The following is a 12,671-nucleotide window of genomic DNA, read 5'->3' on the forward strand; positions in this document are numbered from 1 at the left end:
GTCACTCTTACTCTGTGGTGCAAATTTTGGGCCAGCATTCTGAGTTGAATTTTTTGCGTAATAAAAGTTCAACCTGGCTACAAACAATTTTTTTTAAAAAATAAGGGAATGAATGCAAAAACATTAAGTACTGACTCAGAGAAATTTAATATCTTTTCCTTGAATATTTAAAAAATGCTAATGTACATTGTTCACACATGCTCCATACACTCATTTAAGATTCAAGATGGTGGCTTTCCCAATACATATCAGTTATATCCACCAACATAAGTGGTCTCAACTCACCAATCAAAAGAAACAGACTGGCAGACTGGATAAAAAAGCAACAAACAACAATATAAGAAACATTTAATTCTGCATATAAGAAACATTTAATTCATAAAGAAATTTATAGATTTATAGATTTAAAGCCAAGGAATGGGAAATAATACCTCATGTCACAGGAACACAGCAAAAAGCAGGGATAGATATTCTATTTGGAGACAATGTAAACTTCAAGCCAAGACTGATCAAAAGACACAAAGGAGTGCTCGTTGAGACCACAGTCTTAAGTGAAACTAATAAGACGTGTGTGTAAATATTGCATTGTTTCTTTTGTTTTGAAAATCCAGGAGTGTAAATAGGGATCAAAGTATATAATGAGTCTATGAGTATATAATGAGTATTGCGAAATAGGAAGGAATTGTTCAAAAAAAGGGAAACTAAGGAGGCAAAAAGGGGAACGGAAGGGAAAAGAAAAGAAAGATAAAAGATGCATAAATGGGAAAAAAAGCTTTTTAAATAAGGAGGGGAAGATGGGATGAATGAGGGAAGGGGATTGGGAAAAAATCAAGATGTATAATATACAAGTACAATGTGATCATCATGTCTGTCTAAATTGTACAATAATTTTTTTAATGATGGTTTTCATTATTCTACATGCAAAATAATGGATGTATGCTACATCCATTTTACGAAAGGTTATAACTCCTTATTTTCCATGAGGACAAGAGTGATAAATATGTGGTGTCACAAAACCAAACTATTGGAAAGCCTACCCTCTTACCAACATTTCCATTCTTTATCCATTATCAAGTGATTGTCAGTCAGCCTCCGATAGAGTATTTGTAGGGTAAGTAGAATGTTCCAGATAGCAATTGCTGATGCCAGACATCTGCAAAACACTCATGGTGGAAAGTCAGTAGAACCACACTGAGACCACTATGCAAGTTACAAGGTGTACTTGGTCTGGGACTGAAGCACCAGGTGCAGGATTTCCCTAATGGTTGGCTCTTGACCAACAGTAAGCAAAGCTACACGCTCTGGAATCAATCCTAAGCAAGAGATGCACCACCAGGTGATTTCCTGCGTGAAATTCTTAAGATCTTAATTCCTTTACTTAAGAAAGGAAGACAACTAACTACCTATTTCCTAGGTTTGGAGAGGTGATCGAAAAGCATTACAAATAGACATCACCAAAATGGCCCAGAAATATTATGAATGTAATAATTACTAACATCATTGTTATTCTTTTAGTATATTCTAGCATGAATTATCTTCCTCAGATAGGTCTATTTTTTCTTTAGTTATCCAGGGTTTATTACATATACTTCATCATGGGTGCTTTATTTCACATTTCTATAACATTGTCAACCTGAATGTGTATAAGTAATGGTATTACTTAGAGAAAGGGTTACTGTTAGTTATTGTTAACTTGGTTAGTGACAGAAAAACTGATTTTGTAATAGTATAAAGCTGAAAATGAAAAATGAATAATGTTCTTAGATAAAGCCTTCATGCACAATACAGTTTTTGAAATTACCTGGGAAAATATCTAGTGACTTTTTTTTTCAGTTTTCAAATACAGAACAAAACAACAATAAGGTCTCCACATTCACTTGTTATTGGTCTTTTAATGGTAAAATGAAGCATGCATAGATAAAAAATTTCAAGCTAGTACAGGACTTTCCTGTTTTGCTGACTGAAGGCTATCTTTCAAAACTAATTCTATCCCGTCCATGCTCTTGAACTGCTAATCTTTTAGTCTTGCCTAATTTGCCTTTCCTGAAATGGAATAAGGCCTCCCTGTATTCTACCTTGTGGGTACCCAATTCTCTCTTCTGTGCACAAAAATGAAGCTATAGAATATAGCATATGCCTAGAATTTTCTTCTTGTTCCTTTTCTTCTTCCTTTTCCCCAACTTTTACCAAATACAGCAATACCTTGGTTCATGAATTCTTCTGTTTGTAAACAGTTCAGTTTTCAAAAACAGTGCTTGACAAAATTTTGCTCCTGTCTCAGTTACTTTATTTTACTTTGTTTTATTTTATTTTATTATTTTAAAGAGGATAGAACCAATGAAAATAAACCAGAATAAAACCAATCAAAACACCAGTGTTAATGATACAGGACTTCAAAACAATATGAAATCAACAGTAGTTCCCATAATACTTCTTGTTGTATTTAAAATGGCTGCAGACACCTTCAGGCATAGTAAAAATCAAACAGAACAGAATAGAACAGAACCAATAAAACAAAACAATGAATGCAATAAAGAACTTTAAAACAAGATCCAAAATTGCTACCATAATGTACCATAATATCATTGATATAGCTGCTATGCCATCAGACACAACAAAATCAAACAAAGCAAAACAGAATAAAACTCAAACCTACAGAACATTGAAAATGATACAAGACTTCAGAACAAGGTAACAGGGAATGAACAACAGTTATTACCTTCAGAGGACATTATCCCTGACATGTCAGACTGTGTACTATTATCTTCTGAATAGATGATAAGACCATGAGCCCTAGACCTGCAAGATCAGTGAAACACCAAATATCACAAGCATCAAACTGCACTTCACCTCAGTCGTCATCATAGCAGCCTGTGTTTCTCTGGATCAGCTGGTTGCTTACAGTGAGATGGAGTGAGCCTTGGCTCTTCTTACATGCCAAAAGGGCTGGTGTCTGGCTGTCCCCTAGCCATCAGCAGCCCACACATGGTGCTGGTTTGCAGACAGGGCTTGATTCCTGCTGAATCCTTGTGCCCTCCCCCTACAGTCTGCAAAGGGCACTGACACAAGCAAAGGCTGAAATCTGACTTTTCCCAGCCAGCAGCAGCAGCCAGTGCATGGCACTGGTTCTCAGGGAGGGCTTGCTACTTGGTGAATCCTTGTTCTCTCCTGTCTCGGTTACTTTTGTTTTATTGCTGAGACAAAATACCGGACACCCAACATGAACGAAGGAAAAGTTTGTTTAGGTTACAGTTTTTGGAGGTTTCAGTCCATAATCAGCTGGTTCCGAGGCAGGGTGGCATGGCACCAGGGCAACACTTCAAGACAGCAGCCAGCAAAAGAGTCAGAGCAAAAGATAGTGCAGCAAACCTCTTTTTCTTTCTTATATTATATGCAGCCCCTCTCCCCACCCTGCCCTGGGCAGGAGTGGCAGTCACAAAATCTCTGTGCCCTCCTTTGCACAGGATGAGGATATTTACAAAGTAAGCATCCTGGCTTCCTGCTTAGTCTCTTAGTTAAGCTTCTAAACTTCTCAAATTGACACAATAACAGCTTCCATCACACAACCATAAACACAGGTAAACTGTCTAAGTGTTCTGTCTTTTTTGTTGACATTGTTTACATTTCTTTTCTGTATTTGGCTTAGAATGTTATCTGCTGTCCTTTCTCTTTTGCTATAGAATGAAGTATTGGAGGTATGCAATTTTATAATGAGAACAAAAGGCTTATGTTAGCTGACAGTTTTCCAAGGTCAAAGACTGCAGCTGGCAGTAGCCTTCCTGTAGCAGTGCAGCTTTGTGAGTCAGGGCATCACGTGGTGAACAGAGAACATGAGAGTGATCACAGGGTATGTGTCTTTTCTTATCTGTCTCTGTCTTCTTACAAAGCCACTGGCATTCACTCACAGAAGACCAATCTCATGACCTTATTTAGTTTTAACTGCCATAGTGAGATTAAAATTTACTCTCTTAATATTTCGCAAATTACATTTAAACACATGAAACTTGGGGAACACTTGAAATGCAGTGCCCCTTTTAGTTTAAACTTTTGTCTTTAAAAAAAGTAAAGAATTAGAAATTGCCGTTGATTTCACATTTTGGCTTTGCATTTAATTATAAAGAAAGTTTGACTTTAAGAAACTCACTAATACATCTCCTCTTCTCACTTGTTATCTCTCCCAAATCATTTCCTTCCAGAAGTTTTATAATCATTCCATGGCCATGGGATTCATAAAGTTTCCAAATTTTCTCCTATTACTTCTCTAGCCTCTAACTGTACCCACACTTCCAGTCTTCAAAACCAGCTTCTTTTGAGAGGGTGAACTTCTCCACAGCTAGAGGTTCTCAAAAGATCTAAGCTTATACAGACTCTGTTCCCATCCATGGGACTTCATGTAGCTTTAATCCTGTGCACATTAAATGAAGACACTGAGCTGAATAGCACTAAATTCCAACCTTTTCTGGTTTGCTGATCCTGCCCTCATGCTCCAAACCCACTCTAAGTCAGCTACCAATTCCACCAGGCTCCTCCCATGGAGGTGAAACTGACTGAGTTCCTGCCCATGGTGGACCCTTTAAAGGGGGTCTAGTTACAGCATCTGGCCCCAGAAGTGACCCCAGACAGCCTCCTTCAGCAATCTCTTTGCAGTCCACTTCAGTCCTAGTCCTGCATAGATCACCTTATCTCATGTCACACTGCTCATGGATGTAAGCCTCTGTGTTGTTCATATCGGGCTTGGTTCATTCCCTTGAAAACTATTTCTTTTTCATTGGATGTTACCCTTACTCCTGGACTGAGATAGCCTCATTCTGACTCGGGACATTTCTTGGGACCTGTTCTCTTTAGTTCCCATTTGGATCCGTGGTTTAGCAGACCAGGTTTGCTTAATGCCATCCTATCCCCCAGATAGGTTCACATAATTAGGTGACTGTAGAAAACATATTTATCAAGAGGCAGCAAGGCAGATGAACCCAGTGATGGGCTATTTTAGGTATGTTTTCAATTTTGAGAGGCTGAGAGTTTAAGAGTAAATTTTTACGTATCTTAATATTAGTTAAACTAAACAATTTGTGTCACAAATAGCCCCAAAATAAAAGAAACCACTTAGTGAGGAGACCTGTGAGCATGCACCCTGGAGCAAGCCAGCTACTTGTTTTGATGTATAACTAAAGAAACAGAAATCTTTCCAACCCTGGCAATAAAATGCATTTTTTTGGGTTTGCTGAGAAGTCTTGAAGGCACATTCATTATGCTTCTTCACTTTCGTTTTTACTACAAAGTGGTTTTTCCACTTTAAAACCTTTATAGTGGTGTTCTGCACAGAATCGTCCCTGGTGGACACGGCAGTTGATGGGAGAGAGGATGGGATGTGCTTTCAAAGCCTGAGGCCAGAAGGGGAACAGCGAGTCTGTGCTCTTGCCCTGTTAAGCATGAGTAACATTACTGCTAGGACAACCTCAGTGTTCTCTGCATGGGCGCAGTTATGTGCTCTCCTGCTGATCCCCTCGCATGAGGTCTTTTCATTACCCTCTCATTCACGTTCTGTCTCCTTTGCCTGGCTGAGGTTTGGTCCTGGTCACACCATTTCCCGTAGGTCGCTCTGGTACAGGGAAGTCCCTTAATCTCCAGTGGGCCCATTTGATTCCCTTCTGGGGCACACACGGCCTCCTGCCCAAGGCTAATGACTCTAGCTTGGTTTGTTTCATGAATTTGAGTCTTGGCAGGGAATCCTACAATCTACAGAAAACATCTGGCTTTCATGCCTGTGTCCCCCAGGGTGGTTGGGGCTTCAATTTAAAAAAAAAAAATTTGTTAGGTTTGCTTGTGGTTCTGTTTGAAATTTAAATTCTAGCACAAAAAATAAAACCATATAGCTGGGCTTGGTGGTTTGTAATCCCTGTGCTCTGGAAGGCTGAGGCAGGAGGGCACAAATTGAGACCAGTTTAGATATATAGCAAGAACCTGACCCATACTTAAAAAATTTTTTTTTATTGGGGCCATAGGGTTATCCTTATCATGGGAGGGAAGCAAGGAAGGAAGAAAAGAAGGAAGAAAGAAGAAAAAAGAGAGAAAGAAAGAAAAAAGAAAGAAAGAAAGAAAGAAAAGGCCTTTTATAATATTAAGTATGGAGACTAAGAGAAAAACATGGAAGCTTTTCAGATGGTATAGAACAAAGCACTTCATACATATATAATTATAGTGCATAGGGTTTTTCATTACTACAGTTAAACTATTTTGATATACGGAAATCAGTAAGAAATATTTTTATACTAGAGACAGTTTTGTCTATAAAGGTAATAGCGAAGGACATAATAGCTCTCAATTGAGGAATTCAATATTCTGGTAAATGTCACTTCTCATTTGCTTGTGAGCAAATAATGTAAACATTGTCCTTTCCTTGATATTCTAGGTACATGGAAATAAAATACAGGGTTTAAATGCAGCCATAACTAGCAAAAGATTCACACACCAATTGGGGTGCATTTTGTCTAAAACATAGGATGAGGATACTTTTTAATTACAACACATGTGTATGAATAATCTAATTGATCTCTTTTAGAAGTAGAATAATTCATTTTTATATCTTTATACTCTTAGTTATTTCTGGAGCCTTTTTAAAATAATGTTAAGACTTTCTCCTTTTCATACAGTTGAATACTTGATTCTTTATAAACACACACACACACACTCCATGTGTTATGAGCCAAAATAATTATTTTCCAACTCCACAGTAGTACTGCCAATCCCTATTTTGAGTGACTAGCATTTTCCTGGGGAGAAGATGTTCCTCAGGCAGTTAGGTACAGAACCCCAGAACCCTGAATGAATAGAGTGGGAAATCATAGCTTCTTTACTGACTGTTACTGAGCTTTAAAATTGAACACAAACAAATTCTGTCCTTACAAAGCCAGGTGAGGCACAGAACACACAGAAGTGAGTTGTGATTGGATTTTTAGCTCCTCAGTTCAGAGACTCTTCTGTGCCTGAACTGAACTATCCTGGGCATTGGCATGATTGTGTGTAAACTTTCAAGAGCAGCCTCTTTCACTATTGGGATGAAGTACAGGAATTGTTCTATGTATTCTGGACTTTGTGAAAGTGTGGGGAAGGATCTTGTTCTAATTGCTTATAAGCATCATTCCTTCTCTATAATTCCTTCCCAACTCCATTCAATGCAATCAATTTTTGTTTGCTACAGATATATCAGGTATTTTGCTGACTCACTAAAACCTAAACTCATCCTTTTTAATTTTCATTTTTATTAGTACGTGTTTGCAGTGCATGATGATTATTTTCATCATAGGAAGTTAGTACATGTACATAACATATCCTAATTCTTGTCAGTTTCCCTTCCTCTCTCCCCCAAACCTAAGGATGGTTGTCCGTTGAGAGAGGCAGGGATAAGGACATTCTCTGCCATGCAGTCTGCTATTGCTCTTATAGAGAAAACAAAAAGAGAACCACGGTTAATCTTTAAAGAGTTGGAGCCTTTTAAAAATGGAAATAGCTTTTGAATTTTGGTTATGAGATTGAGAGAGGAGTCTGTTAGGTAAAGTTACAGTGCAAGGACTGGTTCGAAATTTGGCCTGAGACACCGTAGCAAATGAAAAAACCTGCGTCTGGGATGAGGGGATTCTGCTGTGCGCGATGGGAAGTATCAGCAAGAGCACATTTAATTCATTATTTCTTTTAAATTTTTATTAGCATACATTTGCAGTATGTAATGATTATATGCCTGGACCTGACGGGGCGCTTATCCCCTTCCCGCCCTGCCAGTTCTCCCCCCATCTCGTGGACTCTTTTCGTATGTTTCATACATGTTTGTAGCACATAATGATCACACTCTTGTATGGCCTCAGTGTGTGCACACAACACACCCCACTTCTTTGTTGTTTTGAATCTCATTTCCCTACCCCTCATCTCTCTTGCCTCCCTGCTCGTACATTAAAATCTCACGATTTCCTATTATCTCTCTTTTATTTTATTCTTTACTTACATTTGACTCTCTCGTATAAGAGAAACCACATAATATTTAGGCTGATATTTTTGAGTTCTAATTGTAGGGTAAGTTTATATTCAAGAAAAGAGTGTTGAGTTTTGCTTCTAATGAGAAATCACTAAAGAATTTCAAACATGCAACTGTTCTGTTTGATATTTTTGAATGTCAAATGTACTGGATAAAAAATCATAATGGGTAATGACAAATGTACTGGATACAAAAATCATAATTGTATAGAAATACCACATCTTTTTTATCCATTTCTCAGTTGACGGGCATTTAAGTTGTTTCCAAGATCTGGCTATTGCAAATTGTACATATATCACTGTGGTATGATATTTTCAATTCTTCTCGTAATATATCCAGAAGTGGAATAGCTGGGTCAAAAGAGACTTCCAGTCCCAGCTTTTTGAGAAGTCTCCAAACTGACTTACACAGTGGTCACACCAGTCTGTACTCCCACCAACAATGCGAGAGAGTTCGTTTTTCACTGCAGCCTCTACAGCATTTGTTGTGGTAGTTTTCTTGATCCTGGCCATTCTTTCTGGAGTGAGGTGGAATTTCAATGTGGTTTTAATTGCATTTCTCTAATGACCAATGATGCTGAACATTTTTTCATGTATTTATTTGCCATTTGCATTTTTTCATCTGAGAACTGTGTATTCATCTCAGATGCCCATTTTTGGAATGGGTTTTTGAATTTTGGGGATTTGACTTTTTTTTTTTTAATTCTTTGTACTTTCTAGACAGAAGTCCTTTTCTGAGGGACTGCTCACTAAGATTTCCAATTTGTGGGTTTTCTTTTCACCATGTAGGAGATTTCTTTTGACATGCAAAAACTCTTTAATAAGATGTGATCGCAGTTATTGAAGTATTTCAAGTGTGATTTGATTCTTATTCATGAATTTTCTACCTACCCCCATGTCTTCAAGAATTCGACTTACTTTATCTTCCAAAAAATTTAGTGTTTCTGTTTTAATACTTAGATCATTGATCCATTTAGATTTTAGTTTAGTAATTGGTTATAGGCATGGGTCTAGTTTTAGTTTTTGGCATATGGAGAGCCAGTTTTTCCAACATCATTTATTAAAGAGACTGTCATTCTTCCACAGTGAATATGGCCCCTTTATCAAAGATAAGGTGGTTGAGTATGTTGGTAGCTGTGGTTGTATCTTTTAATCTATTCCATTGATCTTCAGATCTGTTTTTATTCCAGTACCATGTTTATTTTACTATGGTTGCTTTGTAGTATAACTTCAAGTCAGGGATTGTGATGCTTCCTGCCTTGCCTTTGCTGCTTAGAACTCTCTTTGCTATTCTAGATCTCTTCTCACTCCAGATGAATTTTAGGAGTGATTTCTTTAGATCTGTGAGGTATGTTGATGGCATTTTTGTTGGGATTGCATTGAACCTGTATAACAGTTTTGGGAGAATGGTCATTTTCACAATATCTATTCTTCCCATCCTCTTCCCATCCATGAGCGGGGGTGGGGGGGTCTTTCTACATTCCGAGATCCTCTTCAATTTCTTTTTTCAGTGTATTGTAATTTTCCCTGTATAGGTCTTTTATTTCTTTCATAAGAGTAATTCCTAAATATTTCATTTTTTGGGTTCCTAGTGTGAAGAGTGTGGCTTCTCTTATTTCTGTCAGTGATTTTGTTGTTAGTGTATAGGAATGCTATTGATTTTTGAGTATTGATTTTGTATCCAACTATATTACTGAATTTATTTATTATATCTAAGTCTTTCAATGAAGTTTAGGGGGTCTTCTATGTACAGTATCATGTCATCTGCAAACAATGATAATTTAACTTCTTTTCCTGTCTTTACCCCTTTTATTTCTCTCTCTTGTCTAATTGTTCTGGCTAGTATTTCCAGTACTATATTAAATAGGAGTGGTGATACAGGACATCCTTGTCTTGTGCTTGATTTTAAAGTAAAGGCCTTCAGTTTTTGGTCATTTAGTATGACACTGGATGTTGGTTTGTCATAGACGGCCTTTATTATATTGAGGTAAAGACCATCTATTCCAATTTTCTGTAAGGTTCTTATCATAAATGAATGTATAACCTTATCAAAAGATTTTCTGCATCTATAGAAATGATCATGTGATTATTACTTTTGGCTTTATTGATATGATGGTTTACATTTATTGATTTACATATATTGAACCATCCCTGCATTCCTGGGATGAATCCCACTTGGTCATGGTGTATAGTCTCCTTGATAATTTGCTGCATTCTATTTGTTAATATATTATTGAGGATTTTTGCATCTGCGTTCATTAGGGAGATTGGCCTATAGTTCTCTTTTAGTTGGATCTTTCTCAGGTTTTGGTACTAGAGTAATATTTGCTTCCAGGAATGACTTAGGAAAGATTTCAATCCCTTTCAATTTCATTGAAAAGTTTGAGAAGTGTTGACATTAAGTCTTCTTTGTATTTCTTGTAGAGTTCAGTAGTGAATCTGTCTGGGCCTGGGCTGTTCTTTGTAGGTAAAGACTTAATTACATTGTTGATTTCATTAATAGATATTGGGTTATTCAACAGTTTTACATCTTGTTGACCTAGCTTTGGTATTTCATATGTTTCTAGGAATCTGTCTATTCTGTGTTATCAATCCAACGAGAGTAGAGGTTTTCTGATGTCCGTCCCGGTTGACTATTATCTTCTTTTAAAGTCCTGTAATGTCTCCAATGTTTTGGTTTTATTCTTTACTGTTTCATTCAATTTTATTATAACTGATGATATAGGCAATTCTTTTTAAGATAGCAAGAGGCAGTATGGTAACCATTGTTGATCACCTAGTATTTTGTTTTTACATTATCTATTAGTCCCATCCTTTTGATTTGACTGACTATGTTCTGTTACGTCACATTTGGTTTTACTGTCTTCAGAAAAAGTAATAAGAACTGTGGGAGTAATCAAACCCAAAATGTGTAATTGTCATTGTACAAAAGAAAGGAAAAAAAAGTGCTCTAAAAATATAACTGCATATATATTTAAGGGTATAAGATAGATAACCATATAACTGAGTTTTGTTGGATCATTGAACAAAACTGTTTCCAGTCTCACTGTTTGAAAGTCCACTTTATATGGACTTGAACTTTAATTGTGTGACTTGAACAACTATTTCTAAGATAATAATATGTAATCTATTAACTAGTGATTTTCTATTGTTTATGTTTTCTGAAATTCTGTATAACTTGTACCCTTTTTCTATTTTTTTCTTTTTCTCCTTAAATAAATAAATAAATAAATAAATAAAAGAGAGTAGAGGTTTTCAAAATTGGTGTTGATGATCTACTTTATCTCTACAAGGTCTGTAGTTATTTTGCCTTTTTCATTCCTTACTGCATGAATTTGAGGTTTTTCTTCCCTTTTTTTCAATAAGGTTGGCTAGGGGCTTATCAATTTTATTTATTCTTTCAAAGAACCAACTCTTTGATTCATTGATTCTTTGGATTGTTTTCTTAGTCTCTATTGCATTAATTTCTGCTCTGATTTTTATAATTCCTTCCCTTCTTTTGGCTTTGGACTTGACTTGCTCTTTTTGTAGATGTTTAAGGTGTAGCCTCAGGTTATTTATTTGTATTCATTCTGTTTTCCTAATGTAAAAACTCCATGGAGTAAATTTTCCTCTGAGGACAGCTTTCATTGCATCCCACAGATTCAGGAAAATTGTGTTTGTATTTTCATTTGCTTGTAGTCATCATTTAATTTCTTCTTTAATTTCCCTTGTGATTGTTTACTCAAGAGTGTATTATTTAGTGTTTTGCGGGATTTTTGCAGTATCTTTTATCATTAATTTCTAATTTCATTGCACTATGATCTGCTAACTCACATGGGATAATTTCAACCCTTGTGCATTTATTTAAATATGTTCTGTGGGCTGGAATATGGTCTATTTTAGACAATGTCCCATGTACTGCTGAGAAGAATGTGTATTCTGATGTTGCTGGATGGAACACTCTGTATATATCCATCAAGTCCATTTGTTCACAGGTGTGATTCAGTTCTGTTATTTCTTTGTTGATTTTCTGTCTGGTTGATCTGTCCCTTGGAGTCAATGGTGCATTAAGGTCTCCTGTTATAATTGTGTTATTGGTAAGTTGATTTTTCATTTATATTAATACTTGCTTTATATAACTGGGTGCTCTGGAATTTGGTTCATATATATTTAAGATAGTTATCTCTTCCTTTTGAAGTTTTCCCCTAACCAGTATGTAATGACCTTCTTTATCTCTTCTGATCATTATTGGTTTGAAATTCAATTGTCTAAAAACAGAATAGCTATCCCTTATTTTGGGGGGGTTCCTGTTGCATGAAGTGTTGCTTCCCATCCTTTTACCTTCAGTCTGTGAGTATCCTTTTGGGTTAGATGGGTTTCTTGTAGACAGCATATGGTTGGATTTTGTTTCTTGATCCATTCTGCCAGTCTGTTTCTTTTAATTAGTGCATTGAGACCAATTACATTAATTGTTATAACTGTTATAAGTTGGTTTATTGTTGACATGTTGTTTTTTCTGCTGTTGTATCTTTATCTTTCCTTCTGTTTATTTGTCTACTTTGCTTAGTGGGTTTTTACTATATGTATCTAAACTGTCTTTAAGTATTATTTGCAAGGTTGGCTTGGTAATCATGAAGTTTTTCAGCTGTTTTTTGTCATGGAAG

This window comes from Cavia porcellus, unplaced genomic scaffold (assembly GCF_034190915.1).
Source record: "Cavia porcellus strain 051 isolate PalLab524CR breed Dunkin Hartley unplaced genomic scaffold, mCavPor4.1 scaffold_12, whole genome shotgun sequence".
In the NCBI taxonomy this organism is placed as follows: domain Eukaryota; kingdom Metazoa; phylum Chordata; class Mammalia; order Rodentia; family Caviidae; genus Cavia; species Cavia porcellus.